Here is a 16,570-nt window from a genome sequence, read left to right as displayed (position 1 = left end):
GGCAAACATTTGGGGTGTATGCACTGTTTAAACTAACGCTAATCAAAGGCAACACTGAATCTGCTAATTTTGTACATCCATGGTTAAAAAGACAATTTGCTGAAGACATTCATATAAGTTCTAGAATGTCGGATGGAAGTTGAGGCGCTGCCGAAACGGGAAAGGAAACAAAATGAGTTGCTTTGATATTTAACGCCAACAAATCACAACCTGCTATAGGATATCAAGTGACAAAGGATGGCTGTTATTTGAGTGATAGTTCGACTATAGGTGTGAGTTCGACCCCTGCCATTTGAGTTTGAAAATGATAGTAGAATTCTAAGTCCGACAGCAAGTGTGACAAAACCAACAGTACCCCACCAATAATATTGATCTGATTTAAGCAATCGATTTTGTAATTACTATAAAACATTTAAAGTAACATCACTAATCTGAGGTAAAAAGCATGTGTAATTACGCTCAATTTGATGTGGTCAAATCATGAAGATGTGTAATGTAGTAACACATACTGTCGATGTACAGGAAATTACTGCAATATAAAATTGAATATGTAAAAATCCAATCAACATTTCAATTTAGGCTGATAAAGTACACATACAGTACCAGTCAAAAGTTTGGACACACCTACTCATTCAAGGGTTTTTCTTTATTTTTACTATTATCTACATTGTACAATAATAGTGAAGACGTCAAAACTATGAAAAAATACATATGGAATCATGCAGTAACCAATTTTTTTTTTACACAAATCAAAACATATTTGCCTTGACAGCTTTGCACACTCTTGGCATTCTCTCAACCAGCTCACATGGAATGCTTTTCCAACTGTCTTGAAGGAGTTCCCACATATGCTGAGCACTTATTGGCTTATTTTCTTTCACTCTGCGGTCCAACTCAACCCAAACCATCTCAATTGGGTTGTTGGGTGATTGTGGAGGCCATGTCATCTCATGCAGCATTCCATCACTCTCCTTCTATGTCAAATAGCCCTTACACAGCCTGGAGGGGAGTTGGGTCATTGTTCTGTTGAAAAACAACTGATAGTGGGACTAAGCACCAGCCAGATGGGATGATATCTCTCTGAAGAATGCTGTGGTAGCCATGCTGGTTACGTGTGCCTTGAATTCGAAATAAATATGGACACTAAATCTCACAGCTAAATATGGCACAGAAACCTGAACATTTATGTTAAAACGTAAAGACCAGTAAACTGAGGAAAACTCAGAGGTTTTCAACCTAATTTGCAGTATGGTTAATATAAAATCCTATCACATTTTGGAACCAGTCCTATTGGACTCCTATAGGATAAAATCTTATAGGATAGGTTCCCGAAATCTGACAGGATTTTTATATTAGATTTTTTTGACTAGGGTAACTTTCTGCCCGTTCCCAAAAGCATTTGGCGATTGCCGTGTAGGCTATTTGGCAAGCGCACAGTTATGCCCTAAAGCTTAGGCTTATGCACTAATGCCAGATAGCCTAAAATAATGGAAGAAAAACCTCAAGTAATGGAAGAAAAACCTCAATGTAGCCAACAGATATAAATTATAAATTGCACACAAATGATAAATCCATGAATGCAAGGTATTGTTTTCTCTTTATTCAAGCCGCTCTTCATCCACACAATATTTATTTACCCTAAGCCCCGTGGATATAACCACAGGTTATGAGTCAACCCACGCATCACTAATGCACACACATTATCATCATATACACTGCTGCTACTCTGTTGATCATATATCCTGATGCCTAGTCACCTTACCCCATTACACATCTACCTCGCACGCCAGTATCCCTGCACATTATAAATATGGTATTGGAACTGACCCTATATAGCCTATAGCTTCTTACTTCCACTGTATTAGACTCTACCGTAATGTACTGTCCAAACGTGTTAAACATAAACGTCTATGATTGGTTCAGATTTGGTCCGGACGATTTGGAAACATATTTTTGAGTTTTAATCACTTAATTCATAAACTAAATTGATCTACCTTTACTTATTACTTCTGTAAACTCATGAAGAGAAATGAGAAAATGTCGTAAACAGTCGGGTTAGGGCAGTGTACACTTTGCCCTCAACTCTATTGTGGGCAGTCGGTGGGGGGACTTTTTGCTATGAGCATGGCCTTATTTCTATTACAGCATACTGAATGACCGTCATTCATATTCCATTCACCCAGCCCAATGTAACATCGAGAAGTTTAGGCTATTACATACATTTTCCCTATACCCTTCATGAGGTCGCTACAACCTAGCAAATGAATTAGGTGAGAGAGGTGAGAGAAAAATGTGCTCACATAGGTGAGAAAAATGTGCTTAATAAAAAGGTGACACACTCTTGCCTGCATCTAGCTGGTCTAGGGTGTAATCATTACTCCAAAGGTTTATATTGAACACATTCAGGTACAGTTGAAGTCAGAAGTTTACATACACCTTAGCCAAATACATTTAAAATCAGTTTCTCACAATTCCTGACATTTTAATACTACTAGAAATTCAGTTTTAGGTCAGTTAGGATCACCACTTTATTTTAAGAATGTGAAATGTCAGAATTATAGTAGAAATTATAGTAGAAAGAATGACTTATTTCAGATTTCATTTATTAGACAAGTGAGTTATTTTATCACATTCCCAGTGGGTCAGAAGTTTACATACACACAATTAGTATTTGGTAGCATTGCATTTAAAATTGTTTAACTTGGGTCACACATTTTGGGTAGCCTTTCACAAGCTTCCCATAATATGTTGGGTGAATTTTGGCCCATTCCTCCTGACAGAGCTGGTGTAAATGAGTCAGGTTGGTAGGCCTTCTTGCTCGCACACGCTTTTTCAGTTCTGCCCACACATTTTCTATAGGGTTGATGTCAGGGCTTTGTGATGGCCACTCCAATACCTTGACTTTGTTGTCCTTAAGCCATTTTGCCACAACTTTGGAAGTATGCTTGGGGTCATTGTCCATTTGGAAGACCCATATGTGACCAAGCTTTAACTTTCTGACTGATGTCTTGAGATGTTGCTTCAACATATCCACAATTTTTCTCCCTCATGATGCCATCTATTTTGTGAAGTGCACCAGTCCCTCCAGCAGCAAAGCACCCCCACAACATGATGCTGCCACCCCTGTGCGTCACAGTTGGGATAGTGTTCCTCGGCTTGCAAGCCTCCCCCTTTTTCAGCCAAACACAACGATGGTCATTATGGCCGAACCGTCTATTTTAGTTTCATTAGACGAGAGGACATTTCTCCAAAAAGTACGATCTTCGTCCCCATGTGCAGTTGCAAACCGTAGTCTGGCTTTTTTAATGGCGGTTTTGGAGCAGTGGCTTCTTCCTTGATGAGTGGCCTTTCAGGATATGCCTTTATAGGACTTGTTTTACTGTGGATATAGATACTTTTGAACCCGTTTCCTTCAGCACCTTCACAAAGTCCTTTGCTGTTGTTCTGGGATTGATTTGCACTTTTCGCACCAAAGTACGTTAATCTCTAGGAGACAGAACGCGTCTCCTTCCTGAGTGGTGTGACAGCTATGTGGTCCTGTGGTGTTTATACTTGCGTAGTATTGTTTGTACAGATGGACGTGGTACTTTCAGGCATTTGAAAATTGCTCCCAAGGATGAATCAGACTTATGGAGGTCTATAATGTATGTTTCTGAAGTCTTGGCTGATTTCTTTAGATTTTCCCATGATGTCAAGCAAAGAGGCACTGAGTTTGAAGGTAGGCCTTGATATACATCCACAGGTGCACCTCCAATTGACTCAAATGATGTCAATTCGCCTATCAGAAGCTTCTAAAGCCATGAGTTTTTCTGGATTTTCCCAAGCTGTTTCAAAAGCACAGTCAATTTAGTGTATGTAAACTTCTGACCCACTGGAATTGTTATTATATTAAATAATTAAGTTAAATTATCTGTCCGTAAAACAATTGTTGGAAAAATGACTTGTGTCGAAAGAAATGCTATGTAGGCGAGGTGCTGGCTAGCAGAGTAGAATACACTAAAATAAAGGAGAGCCTGATGTAGACAGCTTGTCTGTCGAAACGTTGGACATAAATATTGGGCATTTGTAATTAAGATTGAGATTAGACTAAAATGTGGGTAATTGGATGCTTAAATGCAAAAATAAGACAGTTTAAACATGAAAAGGGAGAGATAGACTTCTGTTCTAAAAGGACCCAATGGAATGCCAGGCCTATACTTTAAACTACACATTTTAGTTAGCAGCTGTTAGTATCTAATCTTCTGGATCCCTTAATGATATATTTCCATAGAGATATGACACATTATTTAACGTGTATTTCAGACATATCAAGATACAGAGAAGAGGGTCCTGTACAGCCGTGTGAAAACATTTCCCAAAACTCAGCATGGTACTAGGAAAAGTCAGATCCAAGATGGCGTAGCTGTCGGACGTGTGTTCTCTTTGTCTTGTCCCATCCTGTGTATATATCATTTTCTCCGTTAATATTTTAATCTCACTTTCCATCTATGGACGGAATACACTCTTCTGCAACCCGCCTTACCCAATGTGGTACAGATCTGCCATTTTTTTACTTTAGAACCAGAACCCCCATCAGGAGCTAGCCAGCTAACTAGTTACTAGTCAGTTAGTCACTGCTAGCAGTCCTCACCGTTAACGCTGACATCAGCCAACCTCAACCCGGTCAATTCCTGCCAGTCTGCAAAGCGAGACATCAACCCAGAACATGTCGGACTGCTTTTTCTCTACCACATCTCCGTATTCCTACCGCAAACTCTGAACCTTTACATCGGATCATTGCAGCTAGCTAGCTGCTATCCGAGTGCGTACTCCTGGCTAACGTCTCGGTCCCGAAGCAAGCACCAGTTAGCCTGGAGCTAGGCCCATCTCCCAGCTAGCCAAAGAGGTCCACCATCCAATTCTTGGGCTACAATACCTATTTTTCCAATTGGCCTGGACCCTTTACTGCTGACATGGAGCCCCGTCAATCCATCACGACTGGTCTGCCGACATAACCGTCCGAGGTGGTTTCAACAGGCTCTACCGATGCGACGTCGCCAGATGCCCATCTGCTAGCCCCAGCCCTCTAGCTGTCTGAATCGCCGTGTCTCCAGCTCGCCTAGCATAGCAGCGAATACGGAATTGGCTCCCTGACTCATCTAGTGCTACTCGTTGGACCCTATGATCACTCGGCTACACATGCCTCTCCCTAATGTCAATATGCCTTGTCTATTGCCGTTTTGGTTAGTGATTGTCTTATTTCACTGTAGAGCCCCTAGCCCTGCCCAATATGCCTTAGATAGCCCTTTTGTTCCACCCCCTACACATGCGGTGACCTCATCTGGCTTAACTGGTGCCCCTAGAGACAAAAACCTCTCATCGTCACTCAATGCCTAGGTTTACCTCCAATGTACTCACATCCTACTCTGCCCTTGTCTGTATATTATGCCTTGAATCTATTCTTCTGCGCCCAGAAATCTGCTCCTTTTACTCTTTGTTCCGAACGCACTAGACCACCAGTTCTTATAGCCTTTAGCCGTACCCTTATCCTACTCTGTAGAGTTTAACCCAGGCCCTGCAGCCACCAGCACCGCTCCCATTACCCAGGCACTCTAATTTGTTGACTTCTGTAACCGCAAAAGCCTTGGTTTCATGGATGTTAACATTAGAAGGCTCCTCCCTAAGTTGTATTCACTGCTTTAGCACATTCCGCCAACCCTGATGTCCTAGCCATGTCTGAATCATGGCTTAGGAAGGCCACCAAATTTCTGGATTTTTTCATGGTATCTTCTTCTGACAAGATAGAACTGCCAAAGGGGGCAGAGTTGCAATCTACTGCAGAAATAGTATGACAGAACTCTGCAGGCTATCCAGGTCTGTGCCCAAACAATTCAAGCTTCTACTATTAAAAATCCACCTTTACAGAAACAAGTCTCTCACCGTTGCCACTTGTTATAGACCCCCTTCAGCCCCCACTGTATGTGAATTGTTTGCCCCCCATCTATCTTCAGAGTTCATTCTGTTAGGGGACCAAAACTGGGATATGCTTAACACCCCGGCTGTCCTACAATCTAAGCTAGAAGCAGGCAATCGCACAAAAAATATTAAAAAGGAACTAACCAGGTACAACCCTAAATCTGTAACCATGGGCACCCTCTTAGATATCATCCTGATCAACTTGCCCTCAACATACACCTCTGCTGTCTACAACCCTTGATCTAAGCTATCACCGCCTCATTGCCTGCATGCGTGATGGGTCCGCGGTCAAACAACCACCCCTCATTACTGTCAAAAGCTCCCTAAAACACTTCAGTGAGCAGGCCTTTCTAAATCGACCTGGCCCGGGTATCCTGGAAGGATATTGACTGCATCCTGTCAGTAAAGGATGCTTGCTTGCTCTTTAAAAGTGCTTTCCTTGCAATCTTAAATAAGCATGCTTAATTTTTTTTTTAAAATGTAGAACTAAGAACAGATTGGCCCTTGGTTCACTCCAGACTTGACTGCCCTTGACCAGCACAAAAACATCCTGTGGCATTCTGCATTAGCATCGAATAGCCACCGCGATATGCAACTTTTCAAGGAAGTCAGGAACCAATATACTCAGTCAGTTAGCTTTCCTAGGGCTAGCTTTTTTAAACAGAAATGGATTCCTGTATCACTAATTCCAAAAAGTTTTGGTGGAGGGGGTTGGACAGCCCAGAGACAAAAATCCACGATAATCGATCATTTCAATAGGCATTTTTCTACGGCAGGCCATGCTTTTCACCTGGCTACCCCTACCCCACCCGGCCAACAGCTCAGCACCCCCTGCAGCAACTTGCCTATGCCCCAGACAGAAAATTTAAAAAAAACAGACAGCTGATATTCTGAAAGAGCTGCAAGATCTGGATCCCTACAAATCAGCTGGGCTAGACAATCTGCATCCTTTCTTTCTAAAATTATGCGCCAAACTTTTTGCAATCACTATTACTAGCCTATTCAACCTCTTTCGTATTGTCTGAGATCCCAAAAGATTGGAAAGCTGCCACGGTCATCCCCAGCTTCAAAAGGGGAGACACTCTAGACCCAAACTGTAATAGACCTATATCCATCCTGCCTTTCTAAAATCTTCAAAAGCCAAGTTAACAAACAGATCTCCGACCATTTCGAATCCCACTGCACCTTCTTCACATAAACAATCTGGTTTCCGAGCTGGTCATGGGTGCACCTCAGCCACGCCCAGGTCCTAAACGATATCATAGCCACCATCGATAAAAGACAGTACTGTGCAGCCTTCATCGACCTGGCCAAGGCTTTCGACTCTGTCAATCACCTCATTCTTATCGGCTTATCGAACTTTACACATGAGCTGTCAGAGCAGCTTACCGATCACTGTACCTGTACACAGCCAATCTGGAAATAGCACACACAGCTACCTCATTCCCATATTGTTATTTATCCTCTCTCTTTTGCAGCCCAGTATCTCTACTTGCACATCATCTATCACTCCAGTATCAAATGCTAAATTGTAATTATTTTGCCTCTATGGCCTATTTATTACCTCCATACTCTTCTACATTTGCACACACTGTACATAGATTTTTCTATTGTGTTATTGACTGTACGTTTGATTATCCCATGTGTAACTGTTGTTTTTGTCGCACTGCTTTGCTTTACCTTGGCCAGGTCGCAGTTGTAAAATGAGAACTTGTTCTCAACTGGCCTAACTGGTTAAATAAAGGAGAAATAATTATTTATTTTTTAAATGGGCTTTCAACAGCTCCTGGTATGATGACAATTCAAGGCTTGAATATTCTGTAAGTCAAGATTCAACGTATTGTTTCGCCTGTAGGCATTTTTCTCTGCCCAATACAGCTGAATCTGCCTTCACATCACAGTCAGGTTTTTGTAACTGGAAAAAGGTGCCGTTTAAAGATTCTGGGTTTTAGTTCCATTTGAAGGCAGAGCATCACATCAATGCTAGATATGCTTGGAATCACCATAAAAGGGCTATTGACAGCAACTCAATGTTAGATGTCATAAATGAGGACCGGAAAAAGGAGGAAAACTGTACTTACATTAAAACAATTGCAGATGTGCTCCTATTAACAGTCACTCAACATTTGGCGCAGAGGATGTCATCGAGGGTCTGAGGACTCTCATGAGGGTCATCTTTTGACAATATTAGAAGAAATAGCAAAGCATGACCCTCTTATAGAGAAAAGGATGAATGCATGTGGCAATGTTACAGTGGCTTGCAAAAGTATTCACCCCCCTTGGCTTTTTTCTATTTTGTTGCCTTACAACCTGGGATTAAAATATATATTTTTTTTTGGGGGGGGGGGGGGGGGGGCTTGAATCATTTGATTTACACAACATGCCTAGCACTTTGAAGATGCAAAATATTTTTTATTGTGAAACAAGAAATAAGATAGAACAATAAACTTGAGCATGCATTACTATTCATCCCCACAAAGTCAATAGTTTGTAGAGCCACATATTGCAGAAATTACAGCTGCAAGTCTCTTGGTGTGGCACATCTAGTCACTGGGATTTTTGCCCATTCTTCATGGCATAACTGCTCCAGCTCCTTCAAGTTGGATGAGTTCCATTCCATTGGACAGCAATATTTAAGTCATACCACAGATTCTAAATTGGATTGAGGTCTGGGCTTTGACTAGGCCATTCCAAGACATTTAAATGTTTCCCCTTAAACCACTTGAGTGTTGCTTTAGCAGTATGCTGTGGCGGATGAATCAGAATTAGTTGGGTAACAGATAATTAAGATGTTTTATTTGCATAATATGCTTATGTGAGATACTTGTCATAAGAATGTATCCTTTTGGAATAGTGTGTTGGCAGTTGCACTTTTCCCTCAGCTGGGGCTCAGTCACTTGGGGCCCAGAGAGGGGAGAGGTCAGGCTCGTCTTTCACATGTCCCTGGTGCTATGCAGAATATCAGAAAGGAAAGAGAACAGAATTAAACATTGGTTCATATGTGAATGTGTCTTTACCTATTCTTAAACCATGTGAAGGGATGGCGTGATTATTGGGGAACCAATTACTTGTCTCCACAATGTCTGTGCACCAGTCACTCCCTCCTTTCCCATTGGGGGGAGGTGTATGGCAGTGTCTGGAAACATTGTATGTCCTCTTTGATCTTACACTTATCCTGGGACAGTGTATGACCTAGAGGCTCACTACCCTCAGTGAGCTTGTCCAGGAGTGGGGTCAAGATGGGGTTTACTTGAGATGGGAGCATCTAGAGTTGATAATTGATATATGCCATTGGATGAGTTGTTGTTTTTGTACTATGAAGTACCAGGAACAAGATTAGAACCTCGTCTGAGGGACCAAACGGAACGATAACATTCACTATATAAATTATCTGGCTAAGTGATACTCCTTTCTCAAGAAAAAGTATTTATTTGTAAACAGTTCCTAAGATCTATCTTGAATATAAAATATCTTTGTACTTTCCTGTTGGTACTTCTCAACGGTTCATTAGAAATAGTGAATTGTTGAAAGTCAAATGCTAAAGCTTATTATTATTAAAAATATGTAGTTTAAGTATAACTCTGACTGGTGTGTAGTTTGTAACTCTCCTCATTTGGAGAAACAGAAATATGCCACCACAATGCTCAGGATTATTGTCCTGCTGGAAGGTGAACCTCCATCCCAGTCTCAAATCTCTGGAAGACTGAAACAGGTTTCCTTCAATAATTTCCCTGTATATAGCGCCATCAATCATTCCTTCAATTCTGACCAGTTTCCCAGTCCATCTCCTTCAGGGTTATCTTTGGTCTCTTTGTTGCCTCTGATTAATGCCCTCCTTGCCTGGTCTGTGTGTTTTGGTGGGCAGCCCTATCTTGGCAGGTTTGTTGTGGTGCCATATTCGTTCCATTTTTTAATAATGGATTTAAAAATGGTGCTCCGTGGGATGTTCAAAGTTTCAGATATTTTTTTATAACCCAACCCTGATCTGTGCTTCTCCACAACTTTTTCCCTGGCCTGTTTGAGAGCTCCTTGGTCTTCATGGTGTCGTTTGCTTGGTGGTACCCCTTTCTTAGTGGTGTTGCAGACACTGGGGCCTTTCAGAACACACACACACACACACACACACACACACTTAAATAAAGTCCACCTGTGTGCAATCTAACTAATTATGTGACTTCTGAAGGCAATTGGTTGCACCAGATCTTAATTTAGGAGCTTCATAGCAAAGATAGTGAATACATATGCACCCACCACTTTTTATTTAAACAACTTTGTGTATGTTCTCAGATCGAAATGTAAATCTTAGGGCTTTTGGTTACCTTTTGTAAAGTGCTTAGTGATGGCAAATGTCTTTCTGATATGCTCCAATCAAGCTCTCTTGACCTAGCAAGGGTTGTGGATCTAGTAGGTGCCCTTACAGACGTTACAGGACTACAGAAGTGAGGGTTATTTTGGATAACTATGGAAAGAAGTTGAAGAGATTGTACACTTTGTAGTGCTCTGCAAACAGTGTGTAAAAGATAACCTAAAAAAAGCGCAAGATTTCACGACTCATTGATAAGCACTGTAGGACAGAAATGGTGAACATCAGGGGCTTGACAGTCTCAGCTGAGCTGCAGAGGCATTTTTCAAAGAAGAACTGCGAGAACGCAAGGGGTCCAGTCTCTCAACCCAAGGCGTACAACATTCTTGAATGAGAATCCTCCGTTTGCCTTTACTCAGACCTTTGAGTAAGATTGAGGACCTCAAACATGAGGTTCATCAAACCAAGCGGCTTCTTGATTGGAGAAAGAAAAGTGGAAAGGGACAGTCTACTTTCCTGGACTCCGTTGTGTTTCTAGAACCTTATAAAAGGAGGTCTTCCATGAGCTATTTCGACTTTGTAAGATTTGTTGTTACACCAGTCAGCAGTGCTTCTTGCGAGAGACACTTCTCAGCTTTAAAACTGAGGTTAGGTTAGGTCACCTAGGAATTCTCAGTGTTGAGTCGAGGAGGGAACGCTCTCTCAACATGGATGAGGTTGTGAAACATTTTGCCAGTTGTCACCAGAACCGCAGAATTATGCTGTTTTAAATCTACCTAGGATAATTTGGCACCTAATCATGACCAGAGGGCCTGCCAAAAACCTGCACTGTGTACTAGCTAGTACACTGACATTCTAAAATGATAAATCCAAAGGGTAACATGTCACACAGTTTTAATTTGGTCTTGATTAGGTCAATTCTAAATCTTTTCTTTGCTATTAGCTAACACACACACAAAAGTTTGTAATATTGATTGACACCAAAACTATTTTTAAAAGTAGATTTTTGCTTGATACCTGGCATGTCAAATTGTCAATTTACTTTTTTGTAAATAAACTATGCAATTTATCTCCTTGGTGCATGAGCTTTATTTTCTGAAAATGTTTTGGATGTTCAACACTAAAACACCCAGATTATATATTCATGAAAACAGAGTGACCCAAGTCTCTCCAGTATGTGAGAGTGAGAGAAATTGAGCTGCAGTTCCGAGGAAGAGACACTGACTATAACTAGTACGGTAAAGAATTCTAGTGAAGTAACCCTTTTGGACCACACCATCTGCCACATTGAAGAACTCTGGGTTAAGTGAATTATCACTTCTACCTCTAATCAGCAATCATAGGATTCATTCATGCTCCTTAGATGCCAGGTTAAGGTTACACTAATTTTCTGTCATGGGCTATGGACCCCCTGAAGCAGTCTTGACCACCCCCTGGCCGTCCCATGTATAAAACTCTAGTTTCAGTCAAGTTCTTCCACACCGATCTCCACAAACCATTTCTGTATGAACCTCACTTTGTGCACAGGGGCATTGTCGTGTTGAAAACAGGAAAGGGCCTTCCCAAAACAGTTGCCACAAAGTTGGAAGCACAGAATGTCATTGTATGCTGTATCGTTAGTTCCAGTGATGGGAAATATTAAAAGGGACATAGACCGAACCATGAAAAACAGCCCTTGGCCATTATTCCTCTTCCACCGAACTTTACAGGTGGGACTATGCATTTGGGCAGGTAGCGTTCTGCTGGCATCCACCGAACCCAGTTGTGTCTGTCGGATTGCATTTCCACTGCTCCAGAGTCCAATGGCGGCGAGCTTTACACCACTCCAGCCGACACTTGGCATTGCACATGGCATTCTTAGGCTTGTGTGCAGCTGCATGGCCACGGAAACCCATTTAAAACCTCTACAGGATCTGTGTCCCCCCCACGGGACGTTTGAGCTAACATGCTAATGTGATTAGCATGAGGTTGTAAGTACAAAAAAAAAAAAAAATCACAGGACAGACACATCTGATATGGGTAGAAAGCTTAAATTCTTGTTAAATCTAACTGCACTGTCCAATTTACATTAGCTATTACAGTGAAATAATACCATGCTATTGTTTGTGGAAAGTCACAGAGCCCTTCGGTAAAGCCATTCTACTGCCAAAGTTTGTCTATTGAGATTGCATGACACCTTTCAGGAACAGGTGAGGCTGAAATAGCCAAATCCATTAATTTGAAGCGGTGTCCACAAACTTTTGTATATATAATGTACATGTTTTTTTTATAATTTGAAGGCACAAGGCAAGGCACAAGGCAAGGTTGATTAAAATCTTAGAAGGCAGAAAAGTATCTAACTACATTTAAGTGTTGATCAGTTGGCAGGGATTTTTAACATTATTGTGTTTATGTATTTTTAACACATTTAAAAATACAGATATTTTCTAAGACCCTTTTTCCATCTGTTTGACAAGAAATCTAAGCATTTGCTTATTCCTAATTTTTTGGATGGAAAATGGTTGAAAAAAGAAATATATATATGCCTTAATTTCTGAAAAATATGGACTCAGATTTCATTTGATACCCAATTTGACATGCTCCTATTAACTTTACAATTTGTTGATCATGTGTCCTTTTACATGGAAATTACCATACTTTAGATCTAGTGAAACGGAATACAGTAACATGGAAAACACTCAAACCTTGAGATTACTTTTAGTACACCAGAGATGCCTTCACTCTCAATATCCCCCTCTCTGCATTGCTGGTTATTTGGTAGGAGTATTTTCTCCAATGACCTATTTTGGCATTGCTTGCTTGTGCATTAGCCAAGTCTCTGTAGACTGCATTTGGCCAACCATGTGTTAATGTGACATCCTGACACAGTGGGCTTTAGGCTGTCCCTTGTGTGTTGTAGGCCAGATCACAGTAACATACTGTTGGTAATAACTGAATTCCAAATAGACCCTAGCCCATCCGATTTGGAATTCAGCATCTGAATCAGTCACCCTCCAGCTATTCACCCCACTTACCATTCCCTCTGCCTACCCTGTCCTTGGCTACTATAGAAAAAAGAAAGCAAACAAATAAACGTGACAACAATGATTCAACAATGAACCATTCGTGGTAAATCAGTGAAGTATGAAGATAATGATCTGAGCCCTCCCCCTACGGCCCCGTCGACCCTCCATCCTGAGTGATTGTCCATGTGGCAATGCCTCATCTTCTCTGACCTGCTAGAGTTTCATTGAGCTACTAACAATCCTCTCATAGTAGTTATATTACAATACCTTGTGTGTAATAAACTGTCAATGGAAATGGACACTGTCTTTTTAAGTCATACAGGACTGGATTGTAGTTTTATATCATCTGGCTGAAGCGTTGGATCTTAATGAAGACTTGCTTTTATCAAAACAGAAGTGTGTATTTTACCTTTCCAAAATAAAGCTGCATTAAAATAAGTCTACACCAGGGATGAGCAACTGATAAGCTCCCTTTTGTATGCCCGTGGATCAATATTTTTTATATACATTACCAGTCAAAAGATTTAGAACACCTTCTCAATCAAGGGTTTCTTTATTTTTACTATTTTCTACATCGTAGAATAATAGTGAAGACATCAAAACTATGAAATAACACATATGGGAATCATGTAGTAACCAAAAAAGTTATATAAATAATATCTATTTCAAATAGCCACCTTTTGCCTTGATGACAGCTTTGCACACTCTTGGCATTCTCTCAACCAGCTTCACCTGGAATGCTTTTCCATCAGTCTTAAAAGGAGTTCTCAAATAAGCAGAGCACTTATTGGCTGCTTTTCTTTCACTCTTTGGTCCGACTCATCCCAAACCATCTCAATTATGCGACCTGCGTCCAGGACAGTGGAGACAGGTGGTACAAGGGGACACCAGCTTCCTGGACCCAAGAAACATGTCGGCAACTCTGGTTGCCCTAGACATATGCAACAACCTCAAGGTCTACTTCCTCACACCAGCTGGTCGAGTGTCTTTTCAGGATGCTGCTATAACGTGTGGCACACTACATGTTTAAATGTTGGAGTGTGGTTGGTAAAGCATGTGCGCACATATGTTCTCTTCCTCTGGTTGATGACTGTTTATATGTCATGTGAGCTACACACTTGCTTTTGCCGTTTTTCTTATTCACACTTTACAAAATCACAAGACTACCATAATTACAGTCACACCAAAGGATTCTCAACCGTCTTCCTCTTTCAGCCACTGGAGCTGGGTCTGGGAGATGGGGCGGAGGTTGATGAAGTTGCAGGGCAGAGAGCAAGCCTGGACGGTGCGTTGGTGAGAAGGGCTTGGGCATTGGGGAGAGGGGCCGGGGAGGTGATGAACCAGGCCGGGGAAAATAATGAACCACCAGTAGACAGGCACTCACCGCTCAGCTCTGTCTCTGGGCTGTCCAAAAACACAACCCCCCCCCCCCCCCACCCCCACCTGTAGATGGCGAATACATTGCGAGCAATCTTACACCATATGCATGGGCTCCTTTAAGTTAAAATGCTTACTCAAAAGAACTGATTTCGTAAACATCGCAATCTAATTAGCACACACCACAGGTGTCACCTTAATTGGGGCTTGTGTTAATGGCTGGAGCGGAATAGTATCAAATACAGCAAACACATGGTTTAATGCCATTCCATTTGCTCCGTTCCAGCTATTATTATGAGCCGCCCTCCCCTCAGCAGCCTCCACTTGCACACACAGTTTTCAAATGTTTGAACTAGCCCTGCTAATCATTATGTTAATATAGGCACTGAATATTTCCCACTCACAATTTCTTCCATCCAGAAAACAACTGATTTCACATGTTCTAACTAGGTCTACTTATCACACACACAACAAAAGAACTTGGCTGCATGACAAGAGTACATACCGTATCTGGCATATTGGTGTCTGACGATGTTTCAGGTAAACACGAAGCCAATCAAGTTGTCGAAAAATAAATCTGTGGGACTCAAACACCAGAGGCATTCCCCATCATCTCCTTCACCCTTTTCAGAATGCGAACATATCAGTCCCGAATCTTTCTCCATACTTCCTCGAACTCACTACGGGTGTTCATATTTCATATCCTCTCCAGCTGTTGTCTTTTGCGTGCTTGGCCGAATACAACCACATCTAAGGTATTGCTTAATCCTACTAGCTCGCGCAGGCACTGATCAAAACTGGACATCGACAATTGCGCTCATAGCAAATCTTGAAATAAATATTGCAAGTAGTAGCATGTCCCACATTGTCTGCGTGTTTATACCAGAAGAGATATTGGAAAATGTGATGTAAACATAGATGTGGGGCTTCTGTTGCAAAACTCACTTTCCAGGTAGAAAAAGAAAATCTAATTCAAATGTTGGAACGTATTACAGGGAGACGCACGCCACTTGTGACTAAAAACTATATTACATCACGCACTATGCTCTGTAGGGTCCCCTTCCGTAGGGTATAAATCGGCCTTGACCCTAAACCTAACCTGTTTCCCGAAACCTAACTTTAACCTCTAACCAGGGGTGAAAGTAGATTTCTTCTGGGTATGGGACCTTATGTGTGCACATACTTGCATGAAAACATTTTATGGGCCTAATCATAGAATTACATATAGAATTACATATAGAATTCCTATTAATTTACATCTCTAGAGGTGTAGTAGTAAAGATTTGTCATTTAAGTTTAAATATATTACCTTTGAATCTGACTTGTGCTGCATGAACACAGTCAACAACAAGCTATAGGATACGAATGAATAAAATGTTAAATTCCAGAAAAATAGGTTGTCTTTCAGCAAACCTGCCTCTCCTCCACCAGTACATGATCCAGTAAAAATGGAAGAGGCTCTAGAGTCTAGACAATCCTATCCAGCAATCAGGGCTGTGTATGCAAATACCAACATTTGCATCAACATGCCCACACGATGAGACTGAGCATTTCAATGACAAAAGCAGGCTCAGGGAAATAAATTATTTTTCATAAAAATAAAAAATAAAGTGTTGAGTGATGATTTAAAATTACAATTGAAAACACTGCATGTGGGCTTTAAATTCCAGGATGTCATACTCATTTCGACTTTTAATTTAGTAGAATTCGCTGCACATTATTGAGGAAGAGAATCATCAGAGAGAGTTTCTAAACCCAGAGACCCAACATTACGAGACTTCTGGGAATGCCTATGAATCAGACTCCGCATACCAGACCAGGGAGAGGGGTATGAAAAGTAAATGAGAGAAGTAAACAAATTAGTTGTTAAATTTTCCCTAAGTCTAAAGGTACAACCTAGATTCGAGCCAATGTTAAAAGTAGCTGAACA

General features: G+C 41.2%; 1 protein-coding gene across 2 annotated transcripts in view; it reads right to left on the bottom strand.

Moving 5' to 3' along the window:
- Positions 1 to 16,570, bottom strand: part of LOC139381641 (heparan sulfate glucosamine 3-O-sulfotransferase 1-like) — a 68,694-nt gene that overhangs the window by 40,507 nt on the left and 11,617 nt on the right. The window contains exon 1 of one of the 2 annotated variants that reach the window (XM_071125318.1): positions 15,146 to 15,321. The exons of the other annotated variant lie outside the window; for it this stretch is intronic. The gene's annotated coding sequence lies outside the window, so the exon portion shown is untranslated. Of the gene's footprint in view, positions 1 to 15,145; positions 15,322 to 16,570 lie in introns of those variants that run through there. 2 annotated transcript variants of the gene reach the window in all.

The sequence above is a fragment of the Oncorhynchus clarkii genome, chromosome 23 (genome assembly GCF_045791955.1).
Source record: "Oncorhynchus clarkii lewisi isolate Uvic-CL-2024 chromosome 23, UVic_Ocla_1.0, whole genome shotgun sequence".
Taxonomy (NCBI): domain Eukaryota; kingdom Metazoa; phylum Chordata; class Actinopteri; order Salmoniformes; family Salmonidae; genus Oncorhynchus; species Oncorhynchus clarkii.
The sequence above is the reverse complement of the archived record's forward strand: the minus strand, read 5'-3'. Positions and strand labels throughout refer to the sequence as shown.